The sequence below is a fragment of the Triticum aestivum genome, chromosome 4A (genome assembly GCF_018294505.1).
Source record: "Triticum aestivum cultivar Chinese Spring chromosome 4A, IWGSC CS RefSeq v2.1, whole genome shotgun sequence".
NCBI classification, from domain to species: domain Eukaryota; kingdom Viridiplantae; phylum Streptophyta; class Magnoliopsida; order Poales; family Poaceae; genus Triticum; species Triticum aestivum.
Genome location: NC_057803.1, coordinates 461,176,628 through 461,189,144, shown reverse-complemented (window position 1 = coordinate 461,189,144; position 12,517 = coordinate 461,176,628).

Genomic DNA, 12,517 nt, shown 5'->3' with positions numbered 1-12,517 from the left:
GAGGAAGACCACAAGGCCCCCGGCAAGCGCTTTGCCGGGGATGACAGCAGGCGCCTCAGCAAGACCCTTGCCGGGGCCCCGGCAAGGCCATTGCCGAGGACACCCGCAGGGCCACCATCAGGCCCACGCCGACTAAACATCCACCGCCATTCGCATGCAGCTGCCGACCCAACCAGCTGGGCAGGCACCTGCGTGGCGGCATGCAAATCTTTGTGAAGACCCACCACTGTGCCACCTCAGCTGCCTGCCTACCGACGTGGCATCGCAAGCGTCGCTGGCCAGGGTGCGTGTCGACACAAGAAGGAGCGGCGACGGACGAGGCAGATCTCTCCCCCGTCCCCGATAAAGCAAGGACACCTAAGCAAGACGCATTAAATGCGCCTTGTCATGTAATGCGAGGGATAACCTCGCATCACTGTTCCCTTTCCACCTCCTGTGGGCCACTGTGGCAACCCCTTTTCCTATAAAAGGAGGCCCGAGGCGACCAGGAGAAGGATTCGGCTTTTTGGAGCTCCTCACGCCCCATAGCTAGCTCAAGAACACAAATATCCAATCCACCAAAGCAGGAGTAGGGTTTTACGCATCCTTGCGACCCGAACCTGGATAAACGAACCGTGTGCTACCTACTTGATCCGCTCTTCTCACGACTCCGCGCCCCGCTAACCGTAGTAGGGATTCTCGTGATCCCATAGGTGTCGTTCCCACCGACATCTCTGGCGCGCCAGGTAGGGGGCGCAGTTGTGAGAATCGGTTTTAGCAGTTAGTTCGGCGCTTCTTCATCATCATGGTGCCCAAGAAGAAGACGACGGTGGCGGTTGGCCAGTCAGAAGCCGGACAGCCCGTCCCGACGCGAGCGAGCAGCGGACCGGTTGCAGAGAGGACCCGGGGCACTGCTCGCAAACACCAACACCATCCCAGCGGCCAGAGTTTGGGAGGCGGCGATGTTTGTGTGCCTGGTAACGGGCCACACGTCGCCAAATCCAAAGGCGGAGCCAAGTCCTTCGCGGGTGGAGCGGGGCCTTCCAAGGTCATCGCTGCCCCGCCCGAAGGTGACGCGAGGGCCTCTAAGACTCCCACGCCGGCGTCAACAGCGCGCTCCCCCCAGGCCGCGTGCGACGAATGGCGTAATCACGACGAAGATCCTGGGCGTCGCCGCGGGAAGAGCCCCGAGCGCCACTCCTGGGACGTAGAAGACCTACCCACTCATCGAGGCGCTGGTGAAAGCGGCATGCGAACGCGGGGTCGTGATAGAGCTCCTACTGACATGGTCAGAAGTTGAAGCGCATCGCGATCCGTGCAGGTTTCGCTGCCGCCGACGCCAGCAGAGGCCCTGGCGCGCGCGCAGTTCCTCCTCGATTTTCCTCCCACTACGGGGAAACTCGACGAATGGAGAGCCACTATCCGAAGCCTTGTTGCGGTGGCCAACAAAGACGAACCAAGTCCGGTGAGGCCCCCGGGTCGACGCTCCGATGGAGTCCCACGGACCAGTGGCGGAAAAGCCGGCGGCGCCGCGACCACGGTGCATTCACCTCTTCCCCATCCGGTACCGCGGACGCCGGCTCGTCGCGATGTCGCGGGCGACGCCATCTCCATAGCATTGTCTGACCCGCGGACCCACTGTGATCAGCGCCAAGTTCTTCAGGAACGAGCCCATGAAGACGCTCGAACCACTATCGAGCGCCGGCGCGGAGCGCGCCACCAGTCAGACAGGCGAGCAGGGCCTGCTGTGAACCACCCAGCCCCGGAGAGCCCTGGAGGCCTACCTTACAAGATAGGTTGTCTGGCTTTTACCCGTGAGCCGCGGCAGTTCCAGTGGCCCACTCACCACACCTTCAAACCTAACGTTGGCGAAAAGTACAGCGGCAAGACTCACCCGTCTGAGTTCCTCAGCATCTACACCATCGTGATGCAAGCCGCCGGAGCCCGCGACGATAAGGTGCTTGCGAATTTCTTTCCATTGGCTCTTAAACCCAACGCCGTGTCGTGGTTGATGCACTTGCCGGTAAACTCTATTTCCTCCTGGTCAGATTTGTGTCATGAGTTTGTGGGCGCCTTTACTGGGTGTCACCAAACCCACGGCCAAGCAAGCGACCTGCATGTCATTCCCAGAAGGAAGGCGAGAGTCTGCACAAGTATATACAGAGGTTCAGCCGGGTACAGTACAATATCCCTGATGTTCACCCTGCCGCCATCATCAGCGCGTTCCATCAGAACATGCGTAACCGCAAGATGCGCGAAGAGCTGGCAATGAACAAGGTGAAAGATGTGGCAGAACTCTATGTTCTTGCTGACAAATGTGCCCGAGCTGAAGAGGGAAGGAAGTACCCCGGCGAAGATGCCGGCGTGGAAACCGACTCCTCAGATGAGGATACTGCCGCCCCGGCGAAGAAAGGCCGGCGCCGCAACAGGAAGTGGAAAGGTAAAGTTGTGCTTGCCGTCGAGGGATCTGGCGACTCCGACTCCACCAAGAAAACCAAGGCAGATGATCCCGGCAAGGAAATTGCCGGATGTGTCGCCTGCCGGGCCTTGGCGGCTGCCGAGAAGCCAGGAAACTCAGACAAGCAGTACTGCAAGATCCATCGCACCAAAGGCTATGATCTCCAGAACTGCCGACAGGTTGAGCTCCTTGCTGAGAAGCAGAGCGCTGAATATGAGAGCGGGACAAGGAGAAAGGTCAGGACGGTGCTGAGGGGTCCGGCAAGAAGCGTGATGGCCAGGCGGGCCGTCGCGGCAAAGATAAACAGCGGGAGAGGCCCGCCTGGGGCCGTGATAAAAAGCCAGAAGACGATGATCACGAAGAGGACGATGAGTCTGGTGATGAAGGATTTCAGAAAGCTACAGAGGCCATGTGCGTCGATGGCAGCGCCTCGCTGCATACCTCTCACCGCCAGCTTAAATAGTGGGCGCGTGAGATTACAGCGGCGGAACCGTCGTTTGATGCCCAAAGGCCGCTGAAGTGGACCAGCACACCTATCAGTTTTGACACTGAGGATCACCCTAATCGCACTATTGCAGTCGGGTGCTTGCCATTGTTGGTTTCACCAACAATACGCAACCTCAAGGTGACAAAGATGCTAGTCGATGGCGGGGCGAACTTAATCTCGCCTGTCGTGATCGAGAAATTACAGATTCCTGATGAAGACCTCGAAGAGACGGGCACGTTTCAGGGGGTCAACCCGGGAAGAAGTCAACCTAAGGGAAAGGTCACGTTGCCCGTGACTTTTGGGAGTGATCTGAACTACAGGACAGAAAGGGTTGTGTTCGACGTTGCCAAGATCCCCTCGCCTTACAACGAGATCCTTGGCCGCCCAGCGTCGACCAAGTTCATGGCGGCGTCACATTACGCCTACAACACCCTGAAGATGCCGGGGCCTGTGCCGATCATCACCGTCCCATTAGACAAGAAGGATGCGCTAATTTGTGCTGACCAACTCTATCAACAAGTAGTTGCAGCAGCCGCCACTGCTAAGGCGTTTGCTCCTGCCGCCGGAGCCCCGGGAAGGCAAAAGAAGAAGACCGGTGAGACCTCAGGCATCCACTCCGGCAAGCGCACCTCTTCGGAGTGTAGCACTCCTGTTGAGGACGTGCCAGAGAGCTCCGCCGACAGAAACAAGAAGTCCAGGGCCACACCGCCGGGAACCAAGAAGGTTTCTGCCAAGGAGGACAGCACGGGAGGAGCTTTTACCATAAGCCCCACCCTTGACGACAAATAGGAAGACGCGCTCGTCACCTTCCTGCGGACGAATGTCGACGTGTTTGCATGGCAAGCATCCGACATCCCCGGCGTTCCCAGGAAGGTGATTGAGCACCAGCTTGCTGTCTGTCCTCATGCGCGGCCCGTCAAGCAGAAGGTCAGAAAGCAAGCTTTGGAACGACAAGAGTTCATCATAGAGGAGATCCGGAAACTGGAAGCAGCGGGTTTGGTAAGAGGAGTGCTCCATCCAACGTGGTTGGCCAATCCGGTGGTAGTGCACAAGGCAAATGGGAAGTGGAGGCTATGTATTGATTACACAGATATTAATAAGGCTTGTCCCAAAGACCCCTTCCCGTTGTCGCGCATTTACCAGATTGTTGACTCCACAGCCGGGTGTGATCTGTTGTCATTCATCGATGCCTACTCCGGCTACCACCAGATCTTCATGACAAGGGAAGATGAAGAGAAAATGGCATTCATCACCCCATGTGGTACGTATTGCTTTATACGGACGCCTTTCGGGTTGAAGAGTGCTAGTTCAACGTTTGCAAGGGCGGTCCAGATTGGTTTTGAACCCCAGCTCCATAGAAATATGGAAGCCTATATGGATGATATAGTGGTCAAAACAAAGAACAGGGCAACCCTCATATCAGATTTACAAGAAACATTTGCAAACCTACGCAAGATCAATCTCAAGCTGAACCCTGAGAAGTGCGCCTTCGGCGTCCCGTCTGGAAAGCTTCTTGGGTTCTTTGTGTCACAGCGTGGGATAGAGGCCAATCCGGACAAGATCAAAGCTATAGAGCAGATTGAGGCGCCCAAGCGAGTCAAGGATGTGCGTCGGCTTGCTGGTTGTGTTGCCGCCATGAGCAGGTTCATTTCCAAGTCCGCCGAGCGCGCCCTTCCCTTTTTCAAGATTTTGAAAAAGGCAGGCCCGATGGAGTGGACGCCAGAAGCCGAAGCAGCATTGCAAGATTTGAAGAGGTACCTCTCCTCCGCGCCAATACTAGTTGCGCCTAGGACACAGGAACCATTGCTGCTGTACCTGGCGGCAACAAACCAGGTGGTCAGTGCCGCGCTAGTGGCGCAGAGAGAAATTGTTGATGAGGTAATAGCAGCGACGGAGCCCAATGCCACTGATGCCGAGACGACGCAGCCGGTTGGAGTGCCGCCAAGGAAGAAAATGATGCAGCACTCGGTCTACTTTGTTAGCTCCCTCCTGCAGGGGGCTAGATCAAGGTACTCCGGTGTGCAAAAACTGCTCTTCGGCCTTCTTATGGCCTCGAGGAAGCCGCGTCACTACTTCCAGGCGCACGAAATCACTGTCGTCACTCGCCTCCCTCTACAACGGATATTTCACAATCCAGACGCAACGGGAAGGATCGTAGAGTGGGCACTGGAACTGTCCAGCTTTGGCCTCAAGTTTGAGAGTACCTCGACGATTCAAAGCCGAGTCCTGGCGGAGTTCGTTGAAGAATGGACTATGACACCTGACGAAGAAACTCAAGAGACTGCTCTCCCCGACAAGGAGGCAAGTTGCGACTGGATCATGTACTTTGATCGAGCTTTCTCCTTACAGGGCGCCGGGGCTGGCGTACTGCTTGTCACGCCCACCGGAGAGCACCTCAAGTACGTGATCCAGATGCACTTCCCCAGGGAGGTGTCAACAAACAATACTGCTGAATACGAGGGGCTGCTTGCTGGTCTTAGGATCGCGGCGGACCTCGGAATCAAGAAACTCATCGTCAGGGGCGACTCGCAACTTGTCGTCAAACAAGTCAACAAAGATTACCAGAGCCCGTTGATGAAGTCCTACGTCGATGAAGTGAGAAAGCTGGAAGAGCATTTTGACGGTATACAGGCAGAATACGTTCCCCGAGCGGAGAATGATATCGCTGATTACCTGTCAAAACGCGCTGCCCTCAAGCTACCTGTGGAACCAGGTACCTTTGTGCTTCAGCTAACTCAGCCATCCTTTGATCCATCAACAGAGCAAAACAAGAGGAGGAAATCAGGGCCCGGCAAGTACTTTCCCTCCGAGCTCCCCGGAGCCGCCGACAAGGATGTTGCCGGAGATACTGAGCCCGGCACGGGACGGCTAGCTCCGGCGAAGCATCAAGCTCTTGCCGTCGAGACAGCCGCTCCTGTAGCGGAGGAAACGCCTTTAGTCCTCGCCGTTGAGCCCCAGGCTCCAGCATGGGCACAGCATACCGTCTGATTCCTCCAAACAGGGGAACTTCCTGAGGAGCAGGAAGAAGCGGAAAAAGTAGCCCGTCGCTCTACTATGTACCAGTTCGTCGATGACGTCCTGTACAGAAAGAGGCCGAACAGCGTGAAATTGAAGTGTATCCCTCGAGAGGAAGGACTGGGGCTGTTGGCGGAGATACATGGAGGCATATGTGGATCCCACATCGGGTCAAGGGCCTTTGCCGGCAAAGCATTTTGGCAAGGCTTCTTCTGGCCCACCGCCCTCCAGGATGCGACGACACTAGTCACCAGGTGTGAAGCGTGTCAGTTCCATTCAAAGAAGCTTCATCAGCCAGCTCAAGCCCTTCAAACCATTCCTCTCTCCTAGCCCTTCTCGGTCTGGGGGCTCGACATACTAGGCCCTTTCCCCCGCGCTGTCGGGGGCTTTGAGTACTTGTATGTCGCAATCGACAAGTTCACAAAGTGGCCAGAGGTGGAAGCAGTGAGGAAGGTCACAGCTCAGTCAGCCGTCAAATTCTTCAAGGGACTAGTGTGCCATTTTGGTGTACCCAACAGGGTTATCACCCACAACGGTACACAGTTCACAAGCCACACCTTCATGCAATATACCCAAGACCTCAGCAGCAAAGTCTGTTTCGCTTCCGTTGCTCACCCATGAAGCAATGGTCAAGCTGAGAGGGCAAACGCTGAAGTACTGCGAGGCTTAAGGACAAAGACCTTTGACAGGCTGCACAAGAGTGGAAGGCGCTGGATTGCTGAACTGCAGGCGGTTCTTTGGTCAATCAGAACGACACCAAATCGAGCCACTGGCCAGACACCCTTTGCCCTGGTATACGGGGCAGAAGCAGTTCTCCCCACTGAACTCATATACGGGTCACCTCGAGCACTCGCTTATGATGAGCTTGAGCAAGAGCAACTGCGCCAAGATGATGCAACGCTCCTTGAGGAAGATCGTCTTCGGGCGGCTGTGAGAGCAGCGCGCTACTAGCAAGCCTTGCACCGCTACCATAGCCGCAAGGTTCATGCCCGAAGCCTTGAGGAAGGCGACCTTGTTCTTCGGCGCGTTCAATCGGCCAAAAATTCCAACAAGTTGACACCAAAGTGGGAAGGCCCTTATCGGGTAATACGAGTCACCAGGCCCGGCGCAGTCTGCCTGGAGACCGGAGATGCCGTTCCGGTGAGTAACTCCTGGAACATTGAGCATCTTCGCAAGTTTTACCCGTGAGGCGCGGCTTGCTGGGCCCCCCGGCAAGCCACCTTTCGTACGAGCCTTGCCGATGACGCATGTAACCCTCTGTACAAAGCCAGGCGCAGACCCTGAGCATAAGTAAATGAAGCGCTGGCGCCCTGAGTTATAGCATGCATGCTAGGTCGAGTCTCGTCCTTGGTTAGGGTTGATAGTGCTTAGCGGCGACTAACCCCTAGCTTAGAGGTTGAGTGTGCGTCTCCTTGTCTTTCTTTCGTCTTCTTTGGTTCACAGGACACATGGATATCCGTGCCGAACCACTTGGGGAGGAAAAGAAGATGAACAGACTAGCATCTAGCCCCCGGCAAGCCAGTATTGCCGGGGGCTGCAAGAGCGAAGATTCACCCACAACAAACCAGGGTTGCCGGGGACTGCAGCTTCAGATAAGTTCTTCATCCCTTATCATGCATTCCATTATGGACTGAGGTATGCGAAACCTCGTTTTCCCCTAAGCTACCGTGCTCCCCTAACTCTAGGCCCTGGGGCTCGTTCCTGGGGCCAAGTTGGGTCGTAGTCGCGACAGCGAAAGGATGAAACAAGGAGCCTAAACCTGCCTCGTCCCTGCCTCCGCCAAAGGCGTGAGGAAGGTCGAGCGAAGTGGGGAGACGGCAAGGCCTGCTGTCGGGCAAGGAAATGCTTATCTTAACGATATCAAGGATTTATTCCCTGCCGTGGGTTTCACCCACAAACAAATGACCCGGCAAGCATCCCTTTTTCATTAAAAACATTCCACTCAGGTACAGTCCATAGGGAATGAAAAACATGAATGATGGGATTACAAGTTTTAAATTCCACAAAGGCCCGAAGGCTTACAAACTAAAGAGATAAGGTGCCCGTAATCCCTTTCTTGTCCCTCTCCTCAGGAGGCAGGTCAAGGAGGCGAAAGGGACCAAAGGAGTGCCTAGGCGAGCTACGGGTGGCAGAAGACACCAAGAGAACATCTTGGTGGCCGTCCAAAGGCTGGATGGTGATGGCGGCGCCGGAAGCAGAGCTCGAAGACGAGGCGGCAGGATGTCAGCACGCGTCAAAGGCGTCGGTGCCCGCGTACTCTGACTTGACGGCCTTGCCGCCCGCCCTCTTCCTCTTCTGCAGCCTCCCAACGCCAGCCGCCCAAGGAGACGACCCCGAGAAGTTCAGGGAACCGGCGACGCGGATGATGGGGTCGCCGGTGCCGCACGGAGCGGTGCCCGACACCTAATCGGACCCGTCATCCTGCCGCCTACTACCCTCGTCGTCGCTGCCGCTGTCCTCCTCGTCGCTCCCGCCCGAGGAGGAGTCTTCACTATCAGAAGAGCTCTCCACGCAGCACCTTGCACAGGTCCCAAAGCACCCAAAGACCTTGATGGAGAGAAGGCCACCCTGCATCAGCTTAAAATGGAGAGTGAGCCCCTCTGTCAAGCGGTGGATATGGGCAAACGTCTTCCATCCCCGACGGAGATACATCACGTGAGGGGCGGGGAAGTCGACGCTGGCCCGCGTGCCACTGATCCCGCAGCCCCTCATGTGCAGCCACAACGACTACGGCGGATCCAGCTCCATCTCCCGCGCAAATGGAGTCGGGAGATGAAGGCGACGGCACGGCGGCCGGCGCAGCCTGATGAAGAACTCACAAGGGTCATCCCCAACATGGCCCTCCATTGGAGGAGGAGCTGCTGGCGGAGGCGAGGCCGGCGCGCCACCCCGTCCTCGTCTTCCCCGAGCGCCCCGGCCTCACCCACGGCCTCACCCCCTCCCCCTTCCCCTCGCGGCTGGCTCTGCCGCCACAGGCGCAGGAGAAGGAGGGACGCGTTGTCGAGCGGCGGACCTCGCCGCCACTGTTGAAGGACCGGGGTTCCCTCTCTCCATGACGGATGGAAGGGAGGAGCAGAAGCTGAAGGAAGAAGAAGATGAAAGAATGCGGGAAGCCATCCCCCTCCCGCTCTTTATAAAGGATCGGGGTTGGGGCTTGGCCGCCCCGCTCGGCCAATCAAGACACGGGAGGCGCAGGGAGCCAGGGCCGACCCACTGCCCAACCAGCGACGACCTGGTTTCCTGCCTCCACCGTTTGCTACCCCAAGCGCATGGGAGACACGTGGCTAACGTGCAGAACCGAGGGGACGGGTGAGGCAACCTCTCCCCACCCCATGATCGTGGGGAGTGGACGCCTCGAGGACCGTGCCTTGGCCCCATTCAGTAAATGGGCTGCGCCTCCACGCCTCCCTCCATTTATGGGGAAGGCACGAACCGCCCCCTTTACTACGACGTGACGCATGCCTGCGGGAACCAACCCCACGCATGCCGCCCACGTCACACGCGCCTCCCCACGCCGCGCCACGCGCGGGAATCGTGGGAAGCACAGCACGTGAAGATTCTTACCGCGGTAAAAACCGCCCCGCCTGCCCGCGCACCGTTTTTGGGCCTAGCCCAACAACGCGTTGCGCTTATGTGTGGCCCAGGCCCGGGGGCTCCTATCGGTGTACAAAAAGAGGGGTACACTTTTTGTACCCCTATAACTGTGCATGGTTAGTCTGAGCCACGGGCACCACCACACCCAAGCAAGGCAAGGGAGGTGAGCCAGGGTAAGACCGAAGTTCAAGAGAACTACGACGCCAAGGCCAAGACCAGGAAGAGCAAAGGGGACAAAGCGGACTCCCCCGGCAAGATCCTTGCCGGGAGACAGTTCTAGCAGCCCCGGCAAGACCCTTGCCGCGGCGACTCGTCCAGTGCCTACGAAGCGAATCACCCTTGAGTCCACTGCCCCCAAAGGGCAAGGATTCGGGAGACATCCCCGTGGCAGCATGCAGATCTTCGTGAAGACATTCAAGATTAGATATGCACTAAGGAGACGACAACCCTTGGTGGGATCCCAGCCGAGGAAGACCACAAGGCCCCCGGCAAGCGCTTTGCCGGGGATGACAGCAGGCGCCTCGCCAAGGCCATTGCCGAGGACACCCGCAGGGCCACCATCAGGCCCACGCCGACTAAACCTCCACCGCCGTTTGCATGTAGCTGCCGACCCAACCAGCTGGGCAGGCACCTGCGTGGCGGCATGCAAATCTTCGTGAAGACCCAACACTGTGCCACCTCAGCTGCCTGCCTACCTACGTGGCATCGCAAGCATTGCTGGCCAGGGCGCGTGTCGACACAAGAAGGAGCGGCGACGGACGAGGCAGATCTCTCCCCCGTCCTTGATAAAGCAAGGACACCTAAGCAAGACGCATTAAATGCGCCTTGTCATGTAATGCGAGGGATAACCTCGCATCACTGTTCCCTTTCCACCTCCTGTGTGCCACTGTGGCAACCCCTTTTCCTATAAAAGGAGGCCCGAGGCGACCAGGAGAAGGATTCGGCTTTTTGGAGCTCCTCACGCCCCATAGCTAGCTCAAGAACACAGATATCCAATCCACCAAAGCAGGAGTAGGGTTTTACGCATCCTTGCAGCCCGAACCTGGATAAACGAACTGTGTGCTACCTGCTTGATCCGCTCTTCTCACGACCCCGCGCCCTGCGAACCATAGTAGGGATTCTCATGATCCCATAGGTGTCGTTCCCACCGACATTCAAAGTGATTTATTGAAGAAGATTGATTCTATATGGACATCAAGTTGTTTTATGATGCTTCTCTCGCATGCACTCACAACGCACTCTCGGTAAAATATCTGAAGTTTTGTTTTAGGTTAGTCCATCCGCCACCACTAGCATAAGTCGTTCCACTTTGTAGCAATAGGTCCATTTTCAACTTTGATGCTCTCCAATGGATAGCTCGTGGATGGAGGGATTTATCAAACTAACATGACAGAGCACTAGGCTGTTCAACTTTCAAGCTGAAGAAAACTTTGACGATTGAGATATTCACGGACTCGAGCTTGATCATCTGTCATTTCTGTTGTAGCACCTCAAGGAACAACTGTTCTATTTTCCAGCAGCGAATGATGTAGTTTGAGGACTGATGTTCAGTGTGATGTGGATGAAAGGTTCAGAGAATTTTGTTAGTACACTCATACATGTTTTTCTCCGTTCACAAAGGGATTTTCTCTGTTAAAAAACCCTTAGAAATCCAAATCTAAAAAATGGAGCGGTTCAATGTTTATTTAAAACTTGGAATTTTTCTCTTACTAAAAGAAACAAAAATAAGAAGTCCAAATTTAAATAAAAGAAGGAGTTCGATGGTTATACACAATTTCATATTTTTCCTCATTATTAAAGAATGAAAACAAATAAGTTCAAACTAAAAAAACAAGAAGTCCAAATTTTAAAAATAGAGTAGTTCAAAATTCATAAAAAATTATTTTCTTTCTAAGAATATGAAGTTCAATTAACAAAAAAAATGTTTCAAATGTCAGAAGTTTGCTTGAGAAAAAAGGTTCCTTAACCTCATTTACAGGAGAAGGTACACATAAAACATGAGATCCAAATTTTAACTACAATTGTTTGTGTTTGAAAGAATAATTGCACGCAAGTTCAAATAGTGGCCTTATCTTGAATATTTTGCTTGTGAATCACTATGCGTAGTGGCATGTGTGTATGTTCTTGTACTACTTGGGGTTTTTTGTTTCTATAAATAAAACCAAGAAGTCCAAATTAAAATACAGAGTAGTTTAATTTTAATAATAAAACCAAGAAAATTGCATTAAAGTACCATATTTTTTTGTATAGCTAGGACTTTTCCCGTTACTAATGAATAACACCAAGAATTCATAATTCAAAAATGAAGTTGATGTTTATAAAATCTCATATCTTCCCGGATACTAAAGATTAAAACCAAGAAGTTCAATTTTAAAAAATGGAGCAGTTCAATGCATATAAAAAACTTAGTTTTTTCTTGCTACTGAAGAATAACACCGAGAAGTTCAATTTTAAAAAAGTGGAACACTTTGATATTTATTTGAAAACTCGGTTTTTTGGTTGCTAAAGAATAAAACTAATAAGTTCCATTCAAAATAATGAAGAAGTTTGATTTTTCTAAAGAAATTTCAATTTTCACATTTCTAAAAAAACACAAAGAAGTTCAAATAAAAAAGTTAGAGCGGTTCGATGTCTATGAAAAACTCAATTTTTTCGTTACTAAAAGCGAAAAAAGAGAAGTTCAAATTAATAACTGCCAGAAGTTCACATACTGCATGATGTGTGTTTTCAAATGAGAAAATAGAATAAAAAGTTAAAGTATAAAAAATTAGTTGCAAGAAGTTTAGGTGCTCGGCACGGGAAAGTTCAAAACTTCTTCTGAGAGACATAATCAACACGGTATATCATTTGTGCAACTCTGATGAATGGGTGAGAAATTACGAACAAAAATACGTGGTAGAAGTTCAAAGTGAAAACAGCGGTAAGTTCGATGATTATAGAAAACTCAGATTTTTTTCTCATTATTAAAGAATGGAGACAAGAAG